Raw genomic sequence first — 17,307 nt, 5'->3', positions numbered from 1 at the left:
TTTTACGTCCTACCTTAATAGGTAAAGGGGGAGGGGGAGTGTTAGAGAAAAGTTATTTCTCTATTGCTGTGCCTATTAATGGCTTTTGGAATGGACAGATACATAAGCCAATCAGAGGGCAGCTAATAGGTTTGAATCTCCCGGGCTTTTATGTTCCCTCCCCTAACTGTCACAGTTGGCAGTATAAAAGGAGATTCTTGACAGAAACCCTTGCTCTTCACTCTTCTTAGCTCTTCCGTTAGACAACTCTGAACAGTTTGGAAGTCTGTTAGAAGAGCAGTTCTGGTGGCTTACAAGACCATTTCTTCTGAGGAAGAATAGTCAGAGATAACATCGCTTAGAGCGAATAGATATAGATATAGAAATATAGCTGACAGGATAATTAATCATAGTAATTAAGTGCTGTTTATTACTTGAATAGATATTGTTATGTTTTTATTATATAAATAAAAACATTTACTGTTAACTGCTTCAGAGGTTCATGTGTTAAAGTAGAAATTCTTAGAGATAAAGGTTTATGGTTCATTGATTTATTAACCTCCACAACAGGGAGCAGGGACATCCATGGAATATTCCGTTCATGTGCAACAGTGAACACTGATAGGGAGTTTAGGATTAGAAGCGGCCTACAAAAATACGTTTAGTACATATTGACTTTGTGGCAGGTGTGTCTGGAGGTCTGGAAAAGACTAGTTAATATAGAAAGTAATCCTTAAGATCAAACCACAGTATAACTCTTAAATTCATAGAAATGTAGAAATTCTGTCTTACCCAAGTAGCCTACAATAATATTGTCTACCACCAATTTGGAGCCTCCCAATAATATTGTCAACCACTAATTTGGAGCCTCCCAAGTATTTGAACTTCAAATCTGGCTGTTTATCTGTTTTGGAGCTCACGAGGAGGGAGAAAGTTGATTTACTTTGGTTGTGTGTATATAACATTGAATGATGAACAAGCCAATCATACTTTAGCCTAATATATTGCACTTCAGAATTGATTATTAAGATATTGAAGTAGTAAATAGCTTCTGCCTTTTAGGATTAATTATCAACAGTAAAGGAACTAGCCATCAAGAATGTCTGTGAAGATTCTTAGTCATCCAGGTCATGATTGTCCCAAAAGTGGTTTTTCGAGAGGACTTTCTGGTTTTTCTTTGAAGATATTTCACTTCTCATCCAAGAAGCTTCTTCAGCTTCTTTTCCTCTTGAAAAAGCACCTTTAGAATTGCCATCAAGAAATTTGCCATAGACTCCCACTCGGTAATGGAACAATGAAAAGCTTAGAAAAGATGTTCTGATGCTGTGATGTGTCTACATCTACAAAGAATATCTTTTCATCTACAAAGATGAAGTGAAAGTTGGACTTTACAGAAATAAGGTAGAAAGAATGTTGATACCTTTGTACTCTGATGTTGGAGAAACTCCTGAGAATATCACACTAACAGATAACAAGAAATGGATCACAACACAAATCAATTCAGAATTTTCACTCATGTCTAAGTCCATATTATCATATTACGGACATATCATTTGAAGACCCAGCTCCCATGAAAATTCTTTTTTTAAAAGTTTTTTTTAATTTTTCTACAAACATAATCATTGTATGAACAGCGTGGGACCAGAGTTTCTTACATTTTAGTAGAAATAATATAATGTTCTTCATATTTAATACAATTAACAATCTTAAAAACTTTTAGTAATAATACATATTTTGTTGAATTATAATCTTTCCTTAATTATTTAGTATTTCAAGATATTATTTTTATGCCAATTTCCATATTCTTGATATCACTTCTTTTGCTACAAATACAATACCAATAATCATATTTGTTGTGCTAAAAAATCTTATATAGTTCTAATAGTAATACACAGATTTAAATTGAATTATAATCTACCATTTATCTCCTTTCTAATTTTTTATTATGCTACTGTCATATTTAAAAAATATCCCCTTTCTAATAATATTTTTACAAATAAAGCAATGTTCATCTTAGTTGTGTTTGACAAGTTATACAATTCCAATAATAATATTACACGTGTTTAATCTTCCATTATCTTATTCAATAATCCAACATATTATTTACATACCAATCAAATTCTACATATCCTTAGAATATTAATAATCATATTTGTTAGACTTATATAGTTATACTGATAATACCCATATTTATATTAAATTATAATCTTCAATTTTTGCTTACTCAATATTTCTTTTTACTATTTTCATAGCCCTCACCATATTATTCAAACATCCAAAATTACCAACATTAATAGTCTAGATTCCCTTATTAATTCACCTTGAAAATATATATTGCATTAATCCCCCTTTCTCTAACTTCCAACCCTATTTTAACTTGTCTCACTATTATTTTTAAGAAATATTCCCTTTTATACCCTCATCTCTCACCCGCTTTAAATCCTTGATTTTCCATTTCTTAACTTGTCTTCCATATTCCTCTCTTGGATCTTCTTTACCTGCTTCCGCTACTTGGCCAATCCTCTTAAATATTTTTCCCTTCTCTGCCCTATTCCATTGTCTAAGTTTTAAATTATCTACTCTTACCCCTGTTTCTGTCCCAAAAAAGTCTTCCTGCAGTTCCAGTTCCTGTTTTAACTTCCCTTAAAATATTTCCCCCTTGGTTTATTTCACCAATCCTTCTTATTTTTATTTTTATCTCCTTTTTGTCATGTCTTCTTACTTGTTGTTTTGTCTGTTCTGCTTTTCCAGCTGCTCTTTCAGTTAGCCGCACCTCATGAGCATCCTGATTTCTCGTCTTTTGTGTCATAATTCCCAGTTTTTCATCTATTCTCTGCATTTTATTCTTGATCACCTCACATCTTCTTGTCAGTGTCTTTAACACCCTATATTAATGAAGCAATTTCTTCCCAAATTCCATTCATTCTTTATTTTTATTTGTTTGTTTCTTTTTAACCAACAGTCCAATCTTATTTTCCAACCTAAAAACACTTCTCAGATTATTCAATATCCATTGTCCAAAAGTCTTTGTATCCCAAAATTAAATCAATCTGTTCCTCTAGTAATCCAAAAGTGAAACCTTCATAGATCCCTCTGCCAAGTCCATCTTATTTTGAGGCTTTTAGAGGTCTTTTTTTTGTAATAAAGTATTTTTAATCTCGCATTTGAATCTCCACAAGCCAAGTCTTTCCAGAATTTGGGGAATATGTTGTACCTTCTTTTGACAGCAGGTGGCACTCTTGAGTCAGATTTCAGTCTTAACATTCTTTATCCAATTTTAATATAATATTCCAAAATTTAACTGTAGTATTAGCTTTTTATATAAATAGCGCCAGCATTTTAAAATGCCTATCCAATGCCATTTCCTGTCCAATTTGAAAATCCAATCTTCTGTATTTTCTATTTTTTTTCTTTAATTCTTTTCTCTTCCGTTTCAAAGTAAACTTCACTCAAAGTAGCCAGGTTGCTACCACTTTTAAAATAGTTATGAGTCTCTCTTTCCTGAATATTCTTTTGGCTTTACACTTTAAATGAAAAGGATTCTTCTCACCCAGTTCCAAACACTGTTCACCAATTCCACTCCAGCACTCTTCTTAGAAGTTAAGCTGTCTCCGGCTTTGTGACAGCCATCTTAGGCTGCCTCTTCTCTCATTGTGGCATGGAGGAAGCCCCGGGGCACTACAGGTGAGTTGCGATCTCCCCTGGAACCTCACAGGTCACTCCTCCTTAACTTTACCTCCCCTCCAAGGAGGTTTTTGGCTCTTTTCAGAGCCCAGAAACAAGAAGCCAGCATAGGGGCAGAGAGCTCCGTTCCGTTGCAACTGGTAACGCCACAATGTCATTTCCCCTCCCTTGAAAATTCATAATGCTGGGAAATGTAGAATGAAAAAAAAGGGGATGAGCTGCAGAACAATGGATAAACTATATTACTGCAGTGATTGATGTATTGTTGGAAGACCTGAGAACCCGAAAGTTCTCATCCAAAAGGTTCTGAACCCATCCTTCAGAAATTCTGGCTATGTGGTTGATAAGAGTTGACACCAACTTGATAGCACCTAATCAGTTTTGTGCATATGTAGTCTGTACAATTGCTTTATGAGTCACAGTGACATGTGAGTCCAGAAAATTTATTAAATTAAATTTGCTATGGAGAATGTGCTGTGAACACAACTACTGATTCATAGTAGCTTTACAATTTTAAATGTTTTCCCAGTTCCATGTGAAATTAGCAGGGATTGAATTGATGTGTATTTTTTTTTTTCATTTTCAGTTATCGCTATAATGCACAATTTCATTCTTTCCCCTTTCCCTTTTGAAAATTACAAAAATGTTTTGTTTCTTTTTTTTATATTAAAAAGTTTTATAAGAAATACAAACATTTTCTCTCCCCCCACCCTTTCCCCCTCCCCCCTTCCCCCCCACCCCCCTCCCTAGACTTCCCAGAACAGGCACAGGGTATAGCATTCACAAACATAAAGCTAAGATATGCTAACAAATTATTGCATTCATATTCTCCCTAAATCTTACCTCCTTATAACTCAAGAACTATAAACATAAACTACTTAAAAATATTTCATTCATAAACTATATGAATCTTCTTGTTCAGATACTTTTTTTGCATATAGTCAATCCATCTTCTCCATTCTGATATGTATCTTTCATTTGAATGATCTTTAAGATATGATGAAATTTTTGTCATCTCAGCCAGATGCAGAACTTCTAATGTCCATTCCTCAATGGTAGATGGATCTTCCTTCTTCCAGTACTGTGCCACCAGTAACCTGGCAGCTGTTATTAAATTCAAAACCAACTTAGTCTCTATTACAGTACAATCCGTGACTATTCCCCCCCAAAAAACCTGTGGTGTAAATTTAATTTTTTTCCTTAAAATATTTTGAATAATCCACCATATTTTTATCCAAAAAGCCTTAATTTTTTTTACATGTCCACCATATATGAAAATATGTAGCATCTTCACACTCACATCGCTAACACTTGGGTTGTAAATTTGGATACATGCAGGCTAGTTTTTTTGGGTCTAAATGCCATCTATAAAACATTTTGTAAAAGTTCTCTCTTAAGTTTTGAGCTTGTGTGAATCTTACATTTCTAACCCATATCTTTTCCCATGTATCCAACATTATTGGTTCACCTATGTTTTATGCCCATTTTATCATACAATCCTTGACTAGCTCTGTTTCCGAATCTATTTCCACTAATACATTATACAACCTTTTAATATGCATTTGACCTTTATCTCTTATTTGCTTTATCAAATTCTCATCCTGCTGCAAAATACCAGTTTTTTATCCTCTCTCCATCTGGCCTGCAGCTGACCATACTGAAACCAAGTCTTAATAATTCCTTCTTCTCTTAATTGCTCCATAGATTTTAATTGTAATCTAACTCCTTCCTTATAAAGGAGTTCCTTATATGTAAACTTATCTTGTTTTTGCTCCAAATTTATATTCTCTATCGCGTGTCTGGGTACTGTCCATATTGGTAACTTATCCTTTAGTTTATATTTATACTTTTTCCAGACACGCAGTAGAGCATTTCTTAATATGTGACTTTTAAAAGTCTTATCTACTTTCTTATCATACAATAGATAAGCATGCCGGCCGTAGACCAGACCATATCCTTCAATATTCAGTATCTCTTCCTCCGTTAAATTTATCCAATCTGTAATTGCTGAGAGGGTAGCAGCTTCATAATACAATCTTAAATTGGGCATTTTAAGACCACCTCTTTCTCGGGTGTCTTGCATTATCTTTTGATTAACTCGTGGTTTCTTCCCTGCCCACACAAACTTGTTTATGCCCTTCTGCCATTCCTTTAAATTTTCATCTTTTTAAAGTATAGGTATCATTTGAAAAAGAAATAAAAATCTTGGTAAGATATTTGCGGCTATCCTACCCAGCAAAGACAGTTGCAATTTCTTCCAATTTTCCATCTCTTTCTGTATTTTTTGCCATAACGGTTCATAATTATATTGATATAATTTCATATTTGCAGTCACAATATAAACCCCTAAATATTTAACCTTCTTAACTATTTTGAATACTCTTAACCTTTCTATCTCTTCTTTCTGGCTTCTGTCCATGTTTTTAGCTATTATCTTTGTTTTAGCTGTATTTATTTTAAAACCAGATACTTGTCCATATGAGCAGATTATATCCATCAAGGCTGCAATTGATTGTACCGGTTGGGCTAAAGTAACCACCAGGTCATCCGCAAATGCTCGTAATTTATATTCATGCCATCTAATTCTAATTCCCTTTATTATATCAGTCCCACGTATTTTATTTAATAAAATTTCCAGCGTCTAAATAAACAATAACGGAGACAAGGGACAGCCTTGCCTTGTTCCTTTTTCTATATTAAAATTGTTGCTGTTTGTTTTTGATATATTGCCTTAATAGATTGTGTAAAATGTTCTCCAAATTGCATCCTTTCTATTAGTTTTAATAAAAATTGCCAATTCAATCTGTCAAAAACTTTTTCAGCGTCCAAAAAAACTAGCACTGCGGGAACCTGGTTGTTCCTTCCCAAATACTCTAATAAATTAACAATTTGCCTTACATTACTTTTCATTTGTCTTCCATTTATAAAACCAGTTTGATCATGATGAATCATTTGCTGCATAACTGTCATTAATATGTTTGCTAAAATTTTATCAAAAATCTTATAATCTGTATTTAAAAGTGAAATCGGCCTATAATTTTTAGGATCTGTATAGTCTTGCTCATCTTTTGGGATCAGCGATATAAATGCTGTCTTCCAAGTTGGAGGTACTTCTCCTCCCTGTTGTATATTATTGAATAATTCCATCAGTGGTTCCACCATTTCCTCCTGTAAACTTTTATAATAAATAGCTGTCAAACCATCCGTTCCAGGAGCTTTACCCACTTTCAACTGCTTAGTTGCAAGCATAATTTCCTCGGAAGTTATCAATTGATTTAAGCTATCCCTCTGCTCTTTTGAAGTTATACAAATATTCTCTTTCTGCAGATATCTATCTATATCTATATCTTGAATTTTATCACCAATATACAGCCTTGAATAAAATTCTAAAAAGGCTTTTTTAATCAATTCTTGCTCATAAACCTCCCTACCCTTATATTTCATTTTCTTTATTGTCCTTGCTTTCTGCTTTTCTCCAACGCGCAGCTTGGAGAATCCAAAGCTTCGGGTTGTTCAATAGTCGAGTAGCCTACACTGAGTGTGTTCCTTTAAATTTTTCCTCTTCAGACACGCCCACTTGCTCGACAGAGCCTCAGTTTAGTTCACTCAGTCGAGCCTGTGACACTGTCTGAATATTTCTCCAGTTATTCTACTTGACTATTGTTCCTTCTGAAGCTTTGGAATTTTCCTTGAATTAGAAGTTCTTCATTAATTTGGACTATCTGGCAGGGGTGAGTTGCCTGGGGATCCAGGCTGCCTCCCCCGCTGTTTCCTTCTTCGCTTCCGAAAGAGCCCCAATACACATTCAAGGCTTGCGGACTTTCACTTGCCGCTCGGCATGTGGGTAGGCTCCCCGGCTTGCCGGTAATACCGCCCCCGCCATTGACTTTAACCTTCTCCGGGGCGGTTTTAGAGCGCAGCCCTGCTCTCAGCGGCACGCTCTAAAGACTTGTGTATTGCATCGGCGTCGGGATTGCTTCTGAGCGATTGCACGCTCCTGACAGCAGAGGCCCTGCTCTCAACGGCCCGCTCTAAAAACTTGTGGATTCCAAACCGCAGAGGAAATCAGCATGCCGCTCCTTCTTTGCCGAGCTTTGGCTTCGTCTGGCGAAAGGTCTCGGCTTAACAATTGCTTGGACTGTTTTGACTTGCGGCAAGTGCTGGGAGTGCCCTTCGGACTCGCGCGCCATTCTATTGCCTCAGGTGCTGGGAGCGTTACTTTGACAGCTCGCGCCTTAATTTCCTCAATCAGTTGGCGGTTTCTGTTGGCGCGTCCCTCCTCAGCGGCTGGCTGATCGCCCTTCTCAGCAGGGTCTGCCCAGCGAGAAGTAAGCAACGGAATCCAGCTCCATTTCTGTCGCTTCCTGGCTGCAGTACTAGTTTGGAGGCCTTCTCCTTCTCCTTGACATCCTCGCGCCATTTTTCTACTGCCTACTTTCCAGACAGGCAAACGGCTACCTTTATCTGCCCAGCAACAGCTCCACGCAGGCGCGGTAGCCTGCTAGAAGCCAACAGGCAACTGTACTTTCAAACATCCTTTTTCAGCCACCCTATTCCAAAGTGACTTGGCTCCTGGCTGTACCCTTGGAATTGTCTTACCTGTTCTTCCTTTTTCTTCATCCAAGTTGATTGGTCCTCAACTCCCTTTAAAAAAATAAATAAATAAATAAATAAATAAATAAATAAATAAATAATTTTTCTTACACTTACCTTGTTCATTGGCATTCGCCCTGACTATGGCCGAGCGTGAGCCTTCCTCGGAGCTTGAGGATTGTCCAAGCTCTCCAGAACCTCAGCCAGACAGGCCAAACAGGAAGACTAGGAAACGTTCCTCTCACGCATCTTCTTCCTCTGCGGCTCCGCCCTCTAAACGGTCGAAGTCCTCAGCTGCTGCAACGAAGGATGCTTCCAGGAGACACAAGGCCCTGGAACGACAGTTCGAAAAAGCACGCAAGTTATCGGATAAGGCCTCGCATTCCCGCCAGCCGCCTCCACTGTCGCCTGTGGTGGAGACAACGGTTCTGCCCCATCAGCAATACCATCAGCTGTCCCATCAGCAATACCAGCAGTTACCGCAACCATCTATCTCCCTCCAGTCTGAGCCACCTCAGCCTTCTACTTCCCACCAGGTCCAGCCGGGTGGCCCTCTTGACTTGTCTTGCGGTACCTCCCGTCTTCAGAGAGCTCAATCTGAGGCAACCTTTACTCCCACAGCTGCTGGCTTGCGCACTGTGGACTTAGCGCCTCCTCCGGTTCAGTATGATATCCCTCGCCTGATATCCGAGACTGTCTCCCGCACCCTGGCAGCGAACGTACAGCAGCCAGTACATTATGCTACCTGGCCTCAGACGCAATACCCTCCTCCTCCTCTTCCCCGCCCGTCCCAGCCGTCTACCTACCAGTATCCTTCCGCGGGGCACCCGGACACATCGCATCGTGCATACGGTCACTGCGGGGAGTCATCTTCGGAGGATGGTGACTCTGAACTCCAAGATTTAGAGTTCTCCGAGGATGAAGACATGCCTCCAGAGAAACCTACGTTTTCTGGCCTTTTCAGACTGTCACTATTTAAGTCTCTTCTGCATAAGGCCAAGCTGGCTACAAAGATGTATGATCCGGCCCCGCACTCAGATCAACCAGGGCCTTCTCAACCGCATGAGGCATTGTTCACAGCGCCCAAACACGAAGCTGATTTCATCCCGTGTCCAGAGTTGTTCTCGGAAGTAGTTCAACGTTCCTGGGCCTCGCCTTCCTCATTGCCCGCCCCTACGGGCCTGGACAAAAAACTATATTGTTCAGCCCCTTGCCTTCAGGAACTACTGCAGCTACCAACGGTGGACGCCCCAGTGGCCAATCTGACTTCGTCATCAGTAATCTCCAATGATGTAGCGGATGGTCTTCGCTCGGAGGACCGGAGAGCAGAATTTACTTTCCGTCGGACACATAATGCCATGGCATGGGCGGTCAGAGCGGCTACTTCGGCTTCATACTTCAGTCGGGCATCCTTAATATGGCTCCGCCAGCTTCAGGAGCGCCTCCCTCCGGAAGACACACGTCTCCACCAGGATGTAAGCAAGCTGGTGGCGGCGACAGAGTATACGGCGGACGCCTCCCTTAATGCCGCTAAATTTGCATCGCGAGCCTTAGTGTCCTCTGTCACTTCTCGCCGTTTGCTGTGGCTCAAAAACTGGAGGGCTGATGCAAAGTCCAGGTGGCGTCTGGCTTCAACGCCCTATAAGGGTTCCCGACTCTTTGGGGACGCTCTAGACCCCATCCTTGTAGAAGACAAGGATAAGCGGAAGGTCATGCCATCCTCTTATAAGAGAGCAGAACGTAAACCCTCGTCCTATTCCACTAGGCAGCCCTTTCGGTATGACGCCGGACCCTCTGGGTCCTTCTCCTCCAGACCTTACTCGCAAGGATTCGATCGCTCATTCGATAGACCTTCCTTCAGAGACCGCGGACGGAAGCCCCCAACCACCAAACGGCCCTTCCGAGGTACGGGCTCCCGTGCCTTCAGAAGAGGAAAATGACTACATCCACCTTCCCATTGGCGGCCGTCTGAGACATTTCCTCTCTCAGTGGGAGTTTTCAACGACGGACGCCTGGGTGCTCCAGACGATCCGCCTAGGTCTCACCCTGGAGTTCCGCTCTCGTCCCCCCCCATTTTGTACAATGTCCTCTCCCGTCCAATCTAGCCAAGCGTCAATTAATGGAGGCAGAAATCCATCACCTGCTCCACATACGGGCCATAGAACCGGTCCCCCCCCAACATCGGGGGACCGGCTTCTACTCAATCTTTTTTCTGGTTCCCAAAGCGTCGGGGGGTTACAGGGGCATATTGGACCTCAAGAGACTGAACGAGTTCATCATATATCATTAGTTCAAGATGGAGTCTCTTCGCTCAATCCTAGCTTCCATTCGATCATCGGATTGGATGACCTCTATCGATTTGAAAGAGGCCTACCTCCACGTACCCATACGACCGTCCCATCGTCGTTTTCTCTGCTTTGCCTACAACACCCGGCATTTCCAATACAGGGCCATGCCCTTCGGCCTTTCTTCTGCCCCCAGAACCTTTACGAAGCTCCTGGCTGCAGTGGCGGCCCACCTACGTCAACAGCCAGTGCGGCTCCACTGCTACTTGGACGATATCCTGGTGCTCTCTCCCACTCCACTCCGGGCCTCCCGAGACCTGCAGATAGTGTGCCGCTGTCTTCGTCAACACGGCTTTTCCCTCAACATTCCGAAGAGCCAGTTGCAGCCCACTACGCGGATCCTTCACCTGGGAACAGTAATAGATTCAGTGAGGGGCCAGGTGTTCTTGTCAGCAGATCGATGTTCCAGTCTCCAGTCCTTGACATCTCAAGTCCTGTCCTCCCGGGAGGTGACATTACTGATCTTGTCCCGCCTGCTCGGCAAAATGATATCCTGCCTGTCAGTCGTCCCTTGGGCGAGGTTTCACTCCTGCCAGCTGCAGTGGTTCCTCCTACCCTTTCAGAGGGCCAGACGGAGCAACTCTTCCACACGAGTATCCCTTCCGCTGGAGGTCTCTCGGTCCCTCCTCTGGTGGTCGTCCCCGAGTCTGCAACAGGGCTGTTACTTTCAGAATCTACAGCGTCTGCTAGTGACAACGGATGCCAGCCTGTCAGGTTGGGGAGGTCACTTTCTCACTCACGACGCCCAAGGTCTGTGGTCACCAGAGGATCGCCGCATGGGGATCAACTGGCTGGAGCTTCGCGCGATCCGCCTCTCACTCCAACGGTTCCAGCAGTTCGTGTCAGGGCATCATGTCCTGATACGCACGGACAATGTAACAGCAAAGGCACATGTAAACCGTCAAGGGGGAACCCGTTCGGGACCACTTATGGAAGAGGCAACTCTGCTCCTGATGTGGGCGGAGGCGCATGTTCTCTCCCTAACAGCAGAACACATTGCCGGGACCACGAACATCAGGGCGGACTGGCTCAACAGGCAACATCTGGACCACACCGAGTGGTGCCTTCACCCCGATCTGTTCGCTGAAATTGCTCGCAGATTCGGCATGCCTCTGGTCGACCTATTCGCCAGCCACGACAACACGCACCTTCCCAGGTTCTTCACTCGGTACCCGTGTCCTCAGGCAGAAGGGGTCAACGCCCTCACCTCCCCCTGGCCCAGAGGTCTCCTCTACGCCTTCCCCCCTCTGCCACTCCTTCCTCGCCTGATTCGCAGGATAATAGCGGACAGGGCCAACGTCATTCTTGTCGCACCCCATTGGCCACGGAGACCCTGGTTCGCGGACTTGATGGACCTGTCAATAACACGGCCATGGCGGATACCAGGGGACAGGATCGTTCTCAGCCAGGGGGTCGTGCTGCACCCAGAACCCCAGTGGTTGCAGTTGACCGCCTGGCGTTTGAAAGGATCTTGCTAAGGAGAGGCAAGGTACCCAGCAATGCGATCCCCACTATTCAGGCGTCCAGGCGGCCGTCTACGTGCCGCATTTACAATGCTACTTGGACTTCCTTTTGCGCCTGGTGTGCCAAGTCTCACCTGGACCCGACGTCCGCCTCTGTTCCTGAGGCTCTGGGATTCCTCCAGGAAGGCCTCGATAAGCACCTCGCTCCTAACACTCTTTGTCGCCAGGTTGCTGCACTAAGTACTGTTCTCTCTTCTTCCGCTAATCTTCCTCTCTCGCAGGACCCTACGATTCGCGCCTTTCTACGAGGAGCGGCCAACCTGCGTCCTCCAGTTATCCATCGCTACCCGTCCTGGGACCTGACCTTGGTCCTTCAGGCCCTCATGCATCCTCCATTTGAGCCTCTCGCTTCGATCAGCCTCCGGTTTCTGACACTCAAGGTGGCGTTCTTGGTCGCAGTTACTTCGGCTCGCCGAATATCTGAACTTGCGGCCTTGTCTGTGAGAAGCGATCTCTGCATTTTTCACACCAATCGTGTTGTACTGAGACTAGACCCCTCATTTCTACCTAAAGTAAATTCCGCTTTCCATCGAGCCCAGGAATTGATTCTCCCGGACTTCTGCCCGGAACCTCGACATCCTCGAGAAGAAAACTGGCACCTCTTAGATGTCCGCCGGGCCCTACGCAGATACATTAAACGAACGGAGCATTTCCGAAAATCTGAATCGCTCTTCATTTCCTTTCTGCCCACCACCATGGGCCGGAAGGTTTCTTCTACAACAATTGGGAGATGGCTCAAATCTTGCATCTCCAGGGCTTATTCAGCTAGGAACAGACCTGTTCCGCAGAGGATACTTCCTCACTCTACCAGGAGCACCGCCACCACGGCCGCCTGGGCCACCAATGCGTCCGTCTCCGACATCTGCAGGGCGGCTACCTGGTCATCCTTGAATCCCTTCATACGGCACTACAAGGTGGACTCCTTTGCCTCGGCGGAGGCGTCCTTTGGTCGCCGCGTGCTCCAAGCTGTATGCAACTCTTCAGACGACGTGCAGCAGCCGGTCTCCCCCCCTTTCTGAACTTGCTTGGGTACATCCCGAAGCTTTGGATTCTCCAAGCTGCGCGTTGGAGAACGGACGTTGCTTACCTGAACGTCCCTTCTCGACGCGCAGCTGGAGAATCCAACCCTCCCAACTTGGCTGCTGTAGAATTTCTGCCTTACGCTCTACTGCTCCTTCCTTCGTGAACAAAACTGAGGCTCTGTCGAGCAAGTGGGCGTGTCTGAAGAGGAAAAATTTAAAGGAACACACTCAGTGTAGGCTACTCGACTATTGAACAACCCGAAGCTTTGGATTCTCCAGCTGCGCGTCGAGAAGGGACGTTCAGGTAAGCAATGTCCGTTTCCTTAACAAATATGCCAATCACCTACCTGGTTTATTGGCGTTACAAAAAGTATTATGTTTTGCATATTGTAAGTTGGTTGCCACTTGATCTGTTATTAACATATTAAACTGACCCTTCAGTAAATTAATTACCTCTTTAATTTTCTTATCTGTTGGGTTGGCTATTAAAGCCTGTTCCTGTTTATTAATCTCCTCTTCTAATTCTTTTCTTTTTGCCCCGTTTCTTTCTATATTTATTATTCAAATATATCAAAATTCCTCGCATGTAGGCTTTACTTGCATCCCATACGATTTCCATAGATGTACCCTTTTGCATATTCATAGCAAAAAACTCTTTCATAAATTTTTTACACTCTTTTACATTTTCTTCGTATCTAAACAAATTATCATTTAACCTCCAGGACCTCCCAGGCCCTTTCCCATACTCCAATTCCATCCAGACTGGACTATGGTCTGTCAATGTTCTTGAACAGATCTTCGTGTTCTTCACCCTAGATAATAAATCATTAGTAATTAATATAAAATCAATCCTTGAAAAAGATTGATGTCTATCCGAGAAAAAAGTAAAATCTTTTTCTTCTGGGTTTCTTTCATGCCAAATATCCCTCAACTCCCAGTCGTCCATCATCTCCCAGAACGGTTTGGGCAATTTTGCTCTTGTTAAAACATTTTGTTTAGGTCCCTTCTTATCTTTTTTTACATCCAAAACACCATTCCAATCTCCCAATAGGATACAAGTTTTGTATCTCCATTGTGTCAACTTTGAGTGTAGTAAGTTATAAATTTTTTCTTGTTGTTGGTTCGGGGCATATACTCCAATTACAAGTGTTTTTTCTCCTTTTATTAAAAGTTCAATCGCTAAAAATCTTCCTTGATCATCCGCTTCAACTAATTTTGCAATTAAGTCTCTTTTCACATATATAACTATACCATTTTTCTTCTCTGATGCTGCTGCAACGTAATGTGTACCTAATCTTGTATTTGTCAAATATTTTTGATCTTGTATCCTAATATGAGTCTCTTGTAAACAAGTTACTTCATTCTTAAATTGTTTAAGATAGTGAAATATTTTCCTTCTCTTCTGTGGAGAATTCAAACCATTGACATTCCAGGTCAAAAATCTAGTTCCCATCTCTGGGCCTCTGAAGCGCTTGGAGCAATTTCTGATGGTCTTGCCTCATTTGATCTTTAGGTCTTGCTCCTCCCACAGCTTCTGTTTTGGTAGTTTCTTGAGTTGCTATCTGCAGTTGTTGTTGTTGCTGCTGTTGTTGCTGCTGTCTTAATTCTTCCTTACACTTAGCTGTTGCTGCTCTGGTCTGTCTTTGATCCTTCGGTTCTGCAAATATATCAATTAAATCCACATCTTGAACAGCCATCTGAATTTGTAGTGGTTCTTCTTGGCCAGTCAAAACTCCCCCCTGAACCACTGTCAGTAGCTCTTCTCTCTCTCCTTCCAGTACTTCCTTCTTTCTTTTTCCTTCTGGTGATTTGGGTGTCCCAGCCTTTAATACATTGATGTAAAAATCTCTTGCTTTCCATATTGTATTAAGCCGATATCTCTCTCCAGAATACGTCACCACTAAACCGGCTGGGACCTCCCATCTGTACTGTAATTGACGTTTTTTCAGCTCATCCACCAGAAAAGCATACTCCCTTCTCGCTCTCAACATCTTGGGGGGATTTATTTCATTGTCAGCACCTCCTGGCCTTCAACCTGAAGCTTATTTTTGAAAGTAAAATTTCATTGCGTACTCTCCTTGTAGTAAAATATATTACAATGTCTCTTGGTAAGTGTTTCTGTCTGGCCACCCAAGAGTTAACATGATATGCCTTGTCAACCTGCCAGCCCAGCTCAGTTTTCGTCTCCCCCAGCAACTGTGCCAATGCCTCTGACATCATTTCTTTCAAGTTCTCTTGTTTATTCTCCTTCACCCCTCTGAATCTTAAAGCAAATTCCATATCTCGATATTGTAACATCGTTACATCATCTTCAGCTCTCTCAAGTCTGCTGTGAGTCTCTCCCAATTTTTTGTCCAAAATTTCCGTAGATTGCTTAATTTCTTCAACTTTATCATCCACCATTTCAATATCACCTGCCAAACATTTAAATGCCAATAGTATATCATCTCTGATCTGCTGGTTCTGAATTAAAATCTCATCTGAAACAGCCTGTATTTTTTCATTAGTTTCATTAATTTTTTCCTTGGTTTCATTAATTTTTTCATTAATCACAGTAGCAATTTTATTTTGTGTGGCTTGTAGGGCTTCTTGTATCATCTCAAACGTTAAAATCTGTGGGTCTGTTAGAGGGGCAGAGGCTTGCAATCTAGGGGTGTGAGCTGGGGAGCTTCCAGCGCTCCCAGTTCCTTTAATAGGAACAGTCTTTACAGATTTTGAGGCCATTTTCAGTTTAAATTGATCGTTGTATTTTATTCAGAAGCCAAAAAGAAAAGTTCATCAAAGTCAAAGTATTTTCCCAATCGTAAATTAACGTTTAAAATCCTCCTTCTCTCAGCACAACAGTTCTTTCTAGGCAAGAGGCTGCCAGGGAAACGAAACTTTCTGTAACTTTCCCTTTCTCCGCCCCTCCCTTTCAGGTTTCAATCGCCATTTTGATGCAAATTGCTAACTTGTTACTTCCGAAGGAGACTATAAACTTTGGAGTTAAGTGTAAATACTTGCAGTCTGACTTCTCCTGGCTTGAAAAGTTTTGTTTCTTATGGAATATCTGTTTTCTAACATGAAAACTTCATACACAGTGCATATACTTCAGCCAGATGCCAAGGTTCTTTCTAGTTAAAAAGATCTCAAAAAGCAGGCCTGAAAATTTACTGCCAGTTAAAGTTAGGCAAAACTGATGAACTAAATGTATCAGAAAGTAAAGGTAAAGGTTTCTTTCCCCTGTTCAGTCAAGTCTGACTCTAGGGCAGTGCTGAAATCCTCTGAGGTCTGCTACCACTTTGCTGCGCGCACACATGTGCAGTGTGCACCAAATGTGTGCTTCGCATGTGCATCTGCAGTGTGCAGTGCATGCCAAATGTGCACTTCGTGCAGGCACACCATAGGTGCTACTGCACGGTGCTAAAAAGAAGGCTTAAAAAGCCTTTTCTAAGGTAAGTAGAACAGCGAGGTGGGGAAAACAGCTGTGCTGCGTGACTTAGATTTGCTAGAAAGCAGGATTTCCTGCTTTCTAGTGAATATAAATCACGCAGCACAGCTGATTGTCAGAAATACCAGTTCGTCTGAACCAGTAGCATTTTTTTACTACCAGTTCACCCGAACTGGTAGCTTTTATTACTACCGGTTCACCCATACCGGTCTGAACCAGTAGTATTTCATCCCTGCTCTAGGGCAGTGGTCCCCAACCTTTTTATCGCCGCGGACCAGTCAGCCTTTGATAATTTTACCGTGGCCCGCTGAGCGCGCGCAGGGGTGGGGGGCGTTGTTCGCGACGACACATTGATTGTTTATATATCAGATTATTTTGATTAAACAACTTTTATTTTATTGTATTTAAACATGCCTTACAAAATAAAATACAATTACATAAATATAAAGTGCTTTAACATTTTAACAGTTAAACTTTAACTAAGCGCTCTAGTTACTAGATTCTAGTGAATCAATGAGAACCCTGAGCTTGTTTTTCTGCAACGAGACGGTTCCATCTGGGGGTAATAGGAGACAATGACACCCGAAGTGTCTTGCTTATGTCCAGTTTATTTCGTTGTTTTATTTTGGTTGCTGTCACTGCAGAAAACCCCGCTTCACACAGATAGGATGTTGGAAAAGGCAAAAGGGACTTAAGAGCTGTAGTGGCAATCTCAGGATATTCCGCCATGA

General features: G+C 42.4%; 1 protein-coding gene across 4 annotated transcripts in view; it reads left to right on the top strand.

The window, feature by feature from the left end:
* LRRC37B (leucine rich repeat containing 37B) overlaps positions 1–17,307 on the top strand; it is a 59,648-nt gene that overhangs the window by 21,194 nt on the left and 21,147 nt on the right. The gene's annotated exons all lie outside the window — the stretch shown is intronic.

Source organism: Pantherophis guttatus, chromosome 4 (assembly GCF_059756535.1).
Source record: "Pantherophis guttatus breed Tessera chromosome 4, ASM5975653v1, whole genome shotgun sequence".
Lineage (NCBI taxonomy): Eukaryota > Metazoa > Chordata > Lepidosauria > Squamata > Colubridae > Pantherophis > Pantherophis guttatus.
The sequence above is the reverse complement of the archived record's forward strand: the minus strand, read 5'-3'. Positions and strand labels throughout refer to the sequence as shown.